This window comes from Engystomops pustulosus, unplaced genomic scaffold, assembly GCF_040894005.1.
Source record: "Engystomops pustulosus unplaced genomic scaffold, aEngPut4.maternal MAT_SCAFFOLD_441, whole genome shotgun sequence".
Taxonomy (NCBI): Eukaryota; Metazoa; Chordata; class Amphibia; order Anura; family Leptodactylidae; genus Engystomops; species Engystomops pustulosus.
The window spans coordinates 55001-64994 of record NW_027285320.1 but is presented as its reverse complement, the minus strand read 5'-3'; positions in this window follow the sequence as shown (position 1 = coordinate 64994).

Below are 9994 nucleotides of genomic sequence, written 5' to 3'. Positions count from 1 at the left end.
CGGACAGAGCGGTCCTTCGGGTCCCGCGGGAAGGGGCATTTCATGTTCCTCTGCGGGAGGTGATCCATTTTCTGCGGGAAATGGCGAGCCCCTTCGGCTACAAGAGTGTGTAGGTCCCGCTCAACAGTCTACGTCCTTAACCATCGGGGACTTTGTAGATTTTGCCCAAAATCGCTCTCCGCAGAACAGAGCGTGAGGTCTCCGCGGCGGAGGCCGGAAAAGGTGCGAGGTGAGCGGCATGGTATGACTGGGCTCGTGCCGCTCACTGCTACCCGGAGCGTGGCGCCCTCCGGGTAAAAGGCTAGCCGGGGCGAGTAGGTGGGATGACGGGCGCATAAGCAACGCCGTCCCCGCCGTACAAGGTGCCGGTGGCCTGGCGAACCAACGGCGTAAGGCTAGCCAGGGCGTACCGCGGGGCAGAGGGCGCATAAGCCACGCTCTCTCTCCATCCCACCAGCACAAGCGAAATATTTTCAAAGTGTGGGAGAACCGGCTTCCCGACCGGTGGCACTCTGCCTCTCGCTGCCGCCCTCCTGGAAGCGTCCTCGGTCACTCGGAGTACGGCAGATTTAAGAGCTCCGGAATGGTGAAAAAGAACCGGAGAGAGGGCGACTCCGGCTTCTCTCTGCCGGGCGAGGACCACCGCAGGCGGCGGGGACGTCTGACAGGAGACGGCGCTGCGGGCAGGCTTTAAAAGTGCATGGGGTTTTGGCCTCGGCAAAAGTCGAAAAAATTATGCGGTCGGAGCTTTCTGCCCCGGCCGGGGAAGGCTCACCGCCGGCGGCTGCCAACCCCTGGCTTGCCCGCTGGATGCCCTTTCGGAGGCTTCTGAAAAAGAACTGTCAGGCGGGCACCTCTCGGAAGAACCGCAGACCAAAACGACCGGTAAAAATTTTGGGCGATCCGACCCGTAGTGCACCTTCGGCGGCAGAGAAAAGCAACAAAAATACCGGTCAGAGAAGGGGAGTTTTGGTCGACTCTGCCAGGTTTTTGCACTAAGTCAGATCCGTAATGCCAGCGGGACTGAGTCGCTTTTGCGTGCCGTGGTCCTGGAGGCCTGCTCGGACAGAGCGGTCCTGCGGGTCCCGCGGGAAGGGGCATTTCATGTTCCTCTGCGGGAGGTGATCCATTTTCTGCGGGAAATGGCGAGCCCCTTCGGCTACAAGAGTGTGTAGGTCCCGCTCAACAGTCTACGTCCTTAACCATCGGGGACTTTGTAGATTTTGCCCAAAATCGCTCTCCGCAGAACAGAGCGTGAGGTCTCCGCGGCGGAGGCCGGAAAAGGTGCGAGGTGAGCGGCATGGTATGACTGGGCTCGTGCCGCTCACTGCTACCCGGAGCGTGGCGCCCTCCGGGTAAAAGGCTAGCCGGGGCGAGTAGGTGGGATGACGGGCGCATAAGCAACGCCGTCCCCGCCGTACAAGGTGCCGGTGGCCTGGCGAACCACCGGCGTAAGGCTAGCCAAGGGCGTACCGCGGGGCAGAGGGCGCATAAGCCACGCTCTCTCTCCATCCCACCAGCACAAGCGAAAAATTTTCAAAGTGTGGGAGAACCGGCTTCCCGACCGGTTGCACTCTGCCTCTCGCTGCCGCCGTCCTGGAAGCGTCCTCGGTCACTCGGAGTACGGCAGATTTAAGAGCTCCGGAATGGTGAAAAAGAACCGGAGAGAGGGCGACTCCGGCTTCTCTCTGCCGGGCGAGGACCACCGCAGGCGGCGGGGACGTCTGACAGGAGACGGCGCTGCGGGCAGGCTTTAAAAGTGCATGGGGTTTTGGCCTCGGAGAAAGTCGAAAAAATTATGCGGTCGGAGCTGTCTGCCCCGGCCGGGGAAGGCTCACCTCCGGCGGCTGCCAACCCCTGGCTTGCCCGCTGGATGGCCTTTCGGAGGCTGCTGAAAAAGAACTGTCAGGCGGGCACCTCTCGGAAGAACCGCAGACCAAAACGACCGGTAAAAATTTTGGGCGATCCGACCCGTAGTGCACCTTCGGCGGCAGAGAAAAGCAACAAAAATACCGGTCAGAGAAGGGGAGTTTTGGTCGACTCTGCCAGGTTTTTGCACTAAGTCAGATCCGTAATGCCAGCGGGACTGAGTCGCTCTTGCGTGCCGTGGTCCTGGAAGCCTGCTCGGACAGAGTGGTCCTTCGGGTCCCGCGGGAAGGGGCATTTCATGTTCCTCTGCGGGAGGTGATCCATTTTCTGCGGGAAATGGCGAGCCCCTTCGGCTACAAGAGTGTGTAGGTCCCGCTCAACAGTCTACGTCCTTAACCATCGGGGACTTTGTAGATTTTGCCCAAAATCGCTCTCCGCAGAACAGAGCGGGAGGTCTCCGCGGCGGAGGCCGGAAAAGGTGCGAGGTGAGCGGCATGGTATGACTGGGCTCGTGCCGCTCACTGCTACCCGGAGCGTGGCGCCCTCCGGGTAAAAGGCTAGCCGGGGCGAGTAGGTGGATTGACGGGCGCATAAGCAACGCCGTCCCCGCCGTACAAGGTGCCGGTGGCCTGGCGAACCACCGGCGTAAGGCTAGCCAAGGGCGTACCGCGGGGCAGAGGGCGCATAAGCCACGCCGTCCCCGCTGTACAAGGTGCCGGTGGCCTGGCGAACCACCGGCGTAAGGCTAGCCAAGGGCGTACCGCGGGGCAGAGGGCGCATAAGCCACGCTCTCTCTCCATCCCACCAGAACAAGCGAAAAAATTTCAAAGTGTGGGAGAACCGGCTTCCCGACCGGTGGCACTCTGCCTCTCGCTGCCGCCCTCCTGGAAGCGTCCTCGGTCACTCGGTGTCCGGCAGATTTCAGAGCTCCGGAATGGTGAAAAAGAACCGGTGAGAGGGCGAATCCGGCTTCTCTCTGCCGGGCGAGGACCACCGCAGGCGGCAAGGGACGTCTGCCAGGAGACGGCGCTGCGGGCAGGCTTTAAAAGTGCATGGGGTTTTGGCCTCGGCGAAAGTCGAAAAAATTTTGCGGTCGGAGCTGTCTGCCCCGGCCGGGGAAGGCTCACCGCCGGCGGCTGCCAACCCCTGGCTTGCCCGCTGGATGCCCTTTCGGAGGCTGCTGAAAAAGAACTGTCAGGCGGGCACCTCTCGGAAGAACCGCAGACCAAAACGACCGGTAAAAATTTTGGGCGATCCGACCCTCAGTGCACCTTCGGCGGCAGAGAAAAGCAACAAAAACACCGGTCAAAGAAGGGAGGTTTTGGTCGACTCTGCCTGGTTTTTGCACTAAGTCAGATCCGTAATGCCAGCGGGACTGAGTCGCTTTTGCGTGCCGTGGTCCTGGAGGCCTGCTCGGACAGAGCGGTCCTTCGGGTCCCGCGGGAAGGGGCATTTCATGTTCCTCTGCGGGAGGTGGTCCATTTTCTGCGGGAAATGGCGAGCCCCATCGGCTACAAGAGTGTGTAGGTCCCGCTCAACAGTCTACGTCCTTAACCATCGGGGACTTTGTAGATTTTGGCAGAAATCGCCCCCCGCAGGTCCTAGCGGGAGGTCTCCGCGGCGGAGGCCGGAGAGGGCGCGAGGTGAGCGGCATGGTATGACTGGGTTCGTGCCGCTCACTGGTACCCGGAGCGTGGCGCCCTCCGGGTAAAAGGCTAGCCGGGGCGAGTAGGTGGGTTGACGGGCGCATAAGCCACGCCGTCCCCGCCGTACAAGGTGCCGGTGGCCTGGCGAACCACCGGCGTAAGGCCAGCCAGGGCGGACCGCGGGGCAGAGGGCGCATAAGCCACGCTCTCTCTCCATCCCACCAGAACAAGCGAAAAATTTTCAAAGTGTGGGAGAACCGGCGACCCGACCGGTGGCACTCTGCCTCTCGCTGCCGCCCTCCTGGAAGCGTCCTCGGTCACTCGGTGTCCGGCAGATTTCAGAGCTCCGGAATGGTGAAAAAGAACCGGTGAGAGGGCGAAACCGGCTTCTCTCTGCCGGGCGAGGACCACCGCAGGCGGCAAGGGACGTCTGACAGGAGACGGCGCTGCGGGCAGGCTTTAAAAGTGCATGGGGTTTTGGCCTCGGCGAAAGTCGAAAAAATTTTGCGGTCGGAGCTGTCTGCCCCGGCCGGGGAAGGCTCACCGCCGGCGGCTGCCAACCCCTGGCTTGCCCGCTGGATGCCCTTTCGGAGGCTGCTGAAAAAGAACTGTCAGGCGGGCACCTCTCGGAAGAACCGCAGACCAAAACGACCGGTAAAAATTTTGGGCGATCCGACCCTCAGTGCACCTTCGGCGGCAGAGAAAAGCAACAAAAATACCGGTCAGAGAAGGGGAGTTTTGGTCGACTCTGCCAGGTTTTTGCACTAAGTCAGATCCGTAATGCCAGCGGGACTGAGTCGCTCTTGCGTGCCGTGGTCCTGGAAGCCTGCTCGGACAGAGTGGTCCTTCGGGTCCCGCGGGAAGGGGCATTTCATGTTCCTCTGCGGGAGGTGATCCATTTTCTGCGGGAAATGGCGAGCCCCTTCGGCTACAAGAGTGTGTAGGTCCCGCTCAACAGTCTACGTCCTTAACCATCGGGGACTTTGTAGATTTTGCCCAAAATCGCTCTCCGCAGAACAGAGCGGGAGGTCTCCGCGGCGGAGGCCGGAAAAGGTGCGAGGTGAGCGGCATGGTATGACTGGGCTCGTGCCGCTCACTGCTACCCGGAGCGTGGCGCCCTCCGGGTAAAAGGCTAGCCGGGGCGAGTAGGTGGATTGACGGGCGCATAAGCAACGCCGTCCCCGCCGTACAAGGTGCCGGTGGCCTGGCGAACCACCGGCGTAAGGCTAGCCAAGGGCGTACCGCGGGGCAGAGGGCGCATAAGCCACGCCGTCCCCGCTGTACAAGGTGCCGGTGGCCTGGCGAACCACCGGCGTAAGGCTAGCCAAGGGCGTACCGCGGGGCAGAGGGCGCATAAGCCACGCTCTCTCTCCATCCCACCAGAACAAGCGAAAAAATTTCAAAGTGTGGGAGAACCGGCTTCCCGACCGGTGGCACTCTGCCTCTCGCTGCCGCCCTCCTGGAAGCGTCCTCGGTCACTCGGTGTCCGGCAGATTTCAGAGCTCCGGAATGGTGAAAAAGAACCGGTGAGAGGGCGAATCCGGCTTCTCTCTGCCGGGCGAGGACCACCGCAGGCGGCAAGGGACGTCTGCCAGGAGACGGCGCTGCGGGCAGGCTTTAAAAGTGCATGGGGTTTTGGCCTCGGCGAAAGTCGAAAAAATTTTGCGGTCGGAGCTGTCTGCCCCGGCCGGGGAAGGCTCACCGCCGGCGGCTGCCAACCCCTGGCTTGCCCGCTGGATGCCCTTTCGGAGGCTGCTGAAAAAGAACTGTCAGGCGGGCACCTCTCGGAAGAACCGCAGACCAAAACGACCGGTAAAAATTTTGGGCGATCCGACCCTCAGTGCACCTTCGGCGGCAGAGAAAAGCAACAAAAACACCGGTCAAAGAAGGGAGGTTTTGGTCGACTCTGCCTGGTTTTTGCACAAAGTCAGATCCGTAATGCCAGCGGGACTGAGTCGCTTTTGCGTGCCGTGGTCCTGGAGGCCTGCTCGGACAGAGCGGTCCTTCGGGTCCCGCGGGAAGGGGCATTTCATGTTCCTCTGCGGGAGGTGGTCCATTTTCTGCGGGAAATGGCGAGCCCCATCGGCTACAAGAGTGTGTAGGTCCCGCTCAACAGTCTACGTCCTTAACCATCGGGGACTTTGTAGATTTTGGCAGAAATCGCCCCCCGCAGGTCCTAGCGGGAGGTCTCCGCGGCGGAGGCCGGAGAGGGCGCGAGGTGAGCGGCATGGTATGACTGGGTTCGTGCCGCTCACTGGTACCCGGAGCGTGGCGCCCTCCGGGTAAAAGGCTAGCCGGGGCGAGTAGGTGGGTTGACGGGCGCATAAGCCACGCCGTCCCCGCCGTACAAGGTGCCGGTGGCCTGGCGAACCACCGGCGTAAGGCCAGCCAGGGCGGACCGCGGGGCAGAGGGCGCATAAGCCACGCTCTCTCTCCATCCCACCAGAACAAGCGAAAAATTTTCAAAGTGTGGGAGAACCGGCGACCCGACCGGTGGCACTCTGCCTCTCGCTGCCGCCCTCCTGGAAGCGTCCTCGGTCACTCGGTGTCCGGCAGATTTCAGAGCTCCGGAATGGTGAAAAAGAACCGGAGAGGGGGCGACTCCGGCTTCTCTCTGCCGGGCGAGGACCACCGCAGGCGGCAAGGGACGTCTGACAGGAGACGGCGCTGCGGGCAGGCTTTAAAAGTGCATGGGGTTTTGGCCTCGGCGAAAGTCGAAAAAATTTTGCGGTCGGAGCCGTCTGCCCCGGCCGGGGAAGGCTCACCGCCGGCGGCTGCCAACCCCTGGCTTGCCCGCTGGATGGCCTTTCGGAGGCTGCTGAAAAAGAACTGTCAGGCGGGCACCTCTCGGAAGAACCGCAGACCAAAACGACCGGTAAAAATTTTGGGCGATCCGACCCTCAGTGCACCTTCGGCGGCAGAGAAAAGCATCAAAAATACCGGTCAAAGAAGCGAGGTTTTGGTCGACTCTGCCAGGTTTTTGCACAAAGTGTTGGCATCGTGCGGCGTCGCGCTTTGCCGTACCGTATCCCCAATGGAGCGGCGCCCGGCGGGGTAGGCTAGCCATGTGAGGTCGAGGGCGGGAGGACGGGACGTAAGCCAGGCCGTTCTCCACAAGAAATTCCGGACGCGGAGACCCCTTCTCCGCCCTACGGTCCCCAATGGGGTGGCGCCCGGCGGGTGAGGCTAGCCATGGGAGGACGGGACGTAAGCCAGGCCGTTCTCCACAAGAAATTCCGTACGCGGAGACCCCTTCTCCGCCCTACGGTCCCCAATGGGGTGGCGCCCGGCGGGTGAGGCTAGCCATGTGAGGTCGAGGGCGGGAGGACGGGACGTAAGCCAGGCCGTTCTCCACAAGTAAATTCCGGACGCGGAGACCCCTTCTCCGCCCTACGGTCCCCAATGGGGTGGCGCCCGGCGGGTGAGGCTAGCCATGTGAGGTCGAGGGCGGGAGGACGGGACGTAAGCCAGGCCGTTCTCCACAAGTAAATTCCGGACGCGGAGACCCCTTCTCCGCCCTACGGTCCCCAATGGGGTGGCTCCCGGCGGGTGAGGCTAGCCATGTGAGGTCGAGGGCGGGAGGACGGGACGCAAGCCAGGCCGTTCTCCACAAACTCCCAGCGGTAGAGTCTCGGCTCTCCGCTCTTTTGATCGATCTGACACAGCGCGATCCGGCGGGGCAGGGCACTTTGCTCGGTCAGGGGTATTGGCCCCGGCCGGTTTATGGTAAAGCGTTCCTTAGCCTCAGTCTTGGTCGCGCATCAATCCCCCGCTCCCCGTGAGCGGCTGTCGTCCTCTGCCTAAGGTTGTGTAGCGCGGTGCCAGTGTGGTCCTCGCACGGCCCCGCTCCTGCCACAGCGGTAGGACTCTCTGCTTCGGCTGAGGTTTGCTACGAAGCGTATGGAACGGGCGTACTCCACCGTACCGTGGGTGGGGGGCGGCGGCGTTGGCGGCGGCAGCGTCCAGCGCGGAGCTCCGGCTCCCGCGGCAGCGCCTCGCCTAGTGTCCCTCGGGCAAGTCCAATCGCCCCCCGCCCGGTCGGAGAGCGCAGACACACCTCTGTGTCCACGGTTTATTTCCGCAGCACGAAAAGGGACGGCTCCCGCCTGCTCCTCGCGGCGGCGACGAGGCTTAGACCCACCGTGGCGTATCCGCGGTAGGTATGCTCGTCGGTCGGAGGAGCGGTTGCGGTCGAGTGGTCCCCAGTGTACCCTGTTAGCGCTGCCCGCCTACGCCTGAAGAGCTGCGGACCGAGAAAAAGGTTCGCTCCGCTGCTGACGGCGAAGCGCGCGGCACGCCGCGGAAGAGGAGAGGGAGCGGTCGCCCCCGGGGCGGCTCCCCTCCGAGTCCGGCAGAAGCAGAGATTGTAGCGGAGGGGGGGGTTTCTAAATTCCCCGGGCGTGTTATCCCCAGCGGTAGCCTTTGAACTCTTCAACCGCAAGCACGATCGCACGTTCACAGCACCCGTCACTAGGAGCCGGGCCAGAGGCGGGCGGCAGACGAAACCGACATGAGCGCTTAAGGGTATTGCACCCCCGGCGCCCAGACCCTGGAAATTGAGTCTGCCCCCAAAGCCCACCCGCGTCCTCCTTGGCGCTCCCGGAGTACATGGTCGTAGATGGGCCATCGGTCGCTAATGCCAAACTGCGTCCCAGGGGTGCGTCCCCTCTGACCAACGGCAGACCCATCCCTCTCGCCAATCCGCGGATCCCCGCCAGGTCCCGAACAGGGCTCGTCCTTTAGCGTTTCAAATGCGCCCTCCCCGCCATACGAGGGGTTGAGGACCGTAGCCTTCCCTTACGAGAGGCACCAGGGGTGCGCCTGCTCGAGGGCCCGGCCGTGGGCGTAACGCTTGGGCCGCCCGGGGGAGTCGGTAGACCATGGGAGACCAACACTCGCACACGAACGTTGCCCGTGCTTTTGTGGAAGAGAGCTTCTTGCGAGGTTGTCGCTGCGGTGGCGCCCGGACAAACCCTATCCCTAAAACTTCTGGGGAATTGGCGTCTAAGCCTGCACCCTGCACGGTATCCCTGCACCCACGAAGGGGGCCGTGGAAGGCTTGGGGTCGCGCCGGCGAAACCGACCGGATGCCCGGGGTACTGAACCCCCGGGGTCCCACCCTGGAAATTGAGCCGTCCGACCCCGCCACGTCTTCCTAGTGCCCTCCTTGGCTCCCCCGCCTGTGGGCATCGTTAGGGGCTGCGGTCATCAGCGCCGGCTAAGCTTCGGCAACACGGCCGACCCACCCCTTCGGCGCCTGGGGGTGCCTGGTCCCAGTCCGGGCCGTTCCGTAGGGGCGGCTATCCCTTACATGAGGGACTCGGTGCGTCCGCTCGGGCTGCGGGGCTCCGGCTCCGACAGCCGGGGAGCTGGTTTTGACCGCGGGCCTCCACGGGAACCGGCAGGGACCGGACTAGGCGTCAAGCCGAAAATAACCCCGGCACCCTCTGCTTCCAAAGCGAGGGGACCTTTGGCCGAGCGGGGGCACCGGAAGCCGAACCGACCCCAACCCCTCTTCCTACCCCAGGGCTGGGCTGACCAATCCCCTGATCGGGTCTAAAATGGAAGAAGGGGATTCGAGGGAAGGGGCTGGCGGAAGGCAGTTGCCCGACGGAGTAGGCGAAGGCCAGGCCGTTTCCGAGTCCCGAGCAGAGGAGGGCGAACTCGGCTCTTCATCGACCGACGGCGAGGCGAGGGCGGTGGCTGCCGCGGGGAAGACTCCATTGCTCGTCAGCGCGCTAGGAGCGGGGCCGACTGGCTGCTCGGGGTATGGCATCCCCGGGGGCCCACCCTGGAAATCTTCGCTCCTCAGCCGCTGCAGGTTATAAGGTCCCGCCGCGCGTAAGCGCTCAACTCTCCGACCCACGGATGTCGAGCCCATGGTGAGCCGGCCGTTTCGTACGGGGAAAAGGGGTCCTCTGGCCCCACATCGATCGAGGGGGTTTAGATCCGCGGAGGCACGCACCGCGAGGCGAATCGCTGCTTTTCCCCAAGAGGTTAACCTTCAAACCACCGAGTAGGTTCGGGGCAGGGCCGACAGTCTGCACTGGGGTATTGCATCCCTGGTGGGGCGACCCTGGAAATCTCTGCCCCTTTCCACTCTTTCGGTTGGGCCTCTCGTCGGGGCGAGCGTAAGTCGGCAAGCAGACGTGGGAAGAGGCTTCTTACCGGTGACACTCCCTTCGTGAGAGAGGCAGGTACTCGCCCCGGACCCCGGTCCAAATCTGCGCGGGCCGGACGGCCTCGGCCCTAGCCGAAGGCCGCTCCCGCGAAGCCAGGGAGCCGAAAAAATAACCCCGACACCCTCCGCGACCTCGCGTGCTTCCAAAGCGAGGGGAAACTTTGGCCGAGCGGGGCACCCGAAGCCGAACCGACCCCAACCCCTCTTCTTACCCCAGGGCTGGGCTGACCAATCCCCTGATCGGGTCTAAAATGGAAGAAGGGGATTCGAGGGAAGGGGCTGGCGGAAGGCAGTTGCC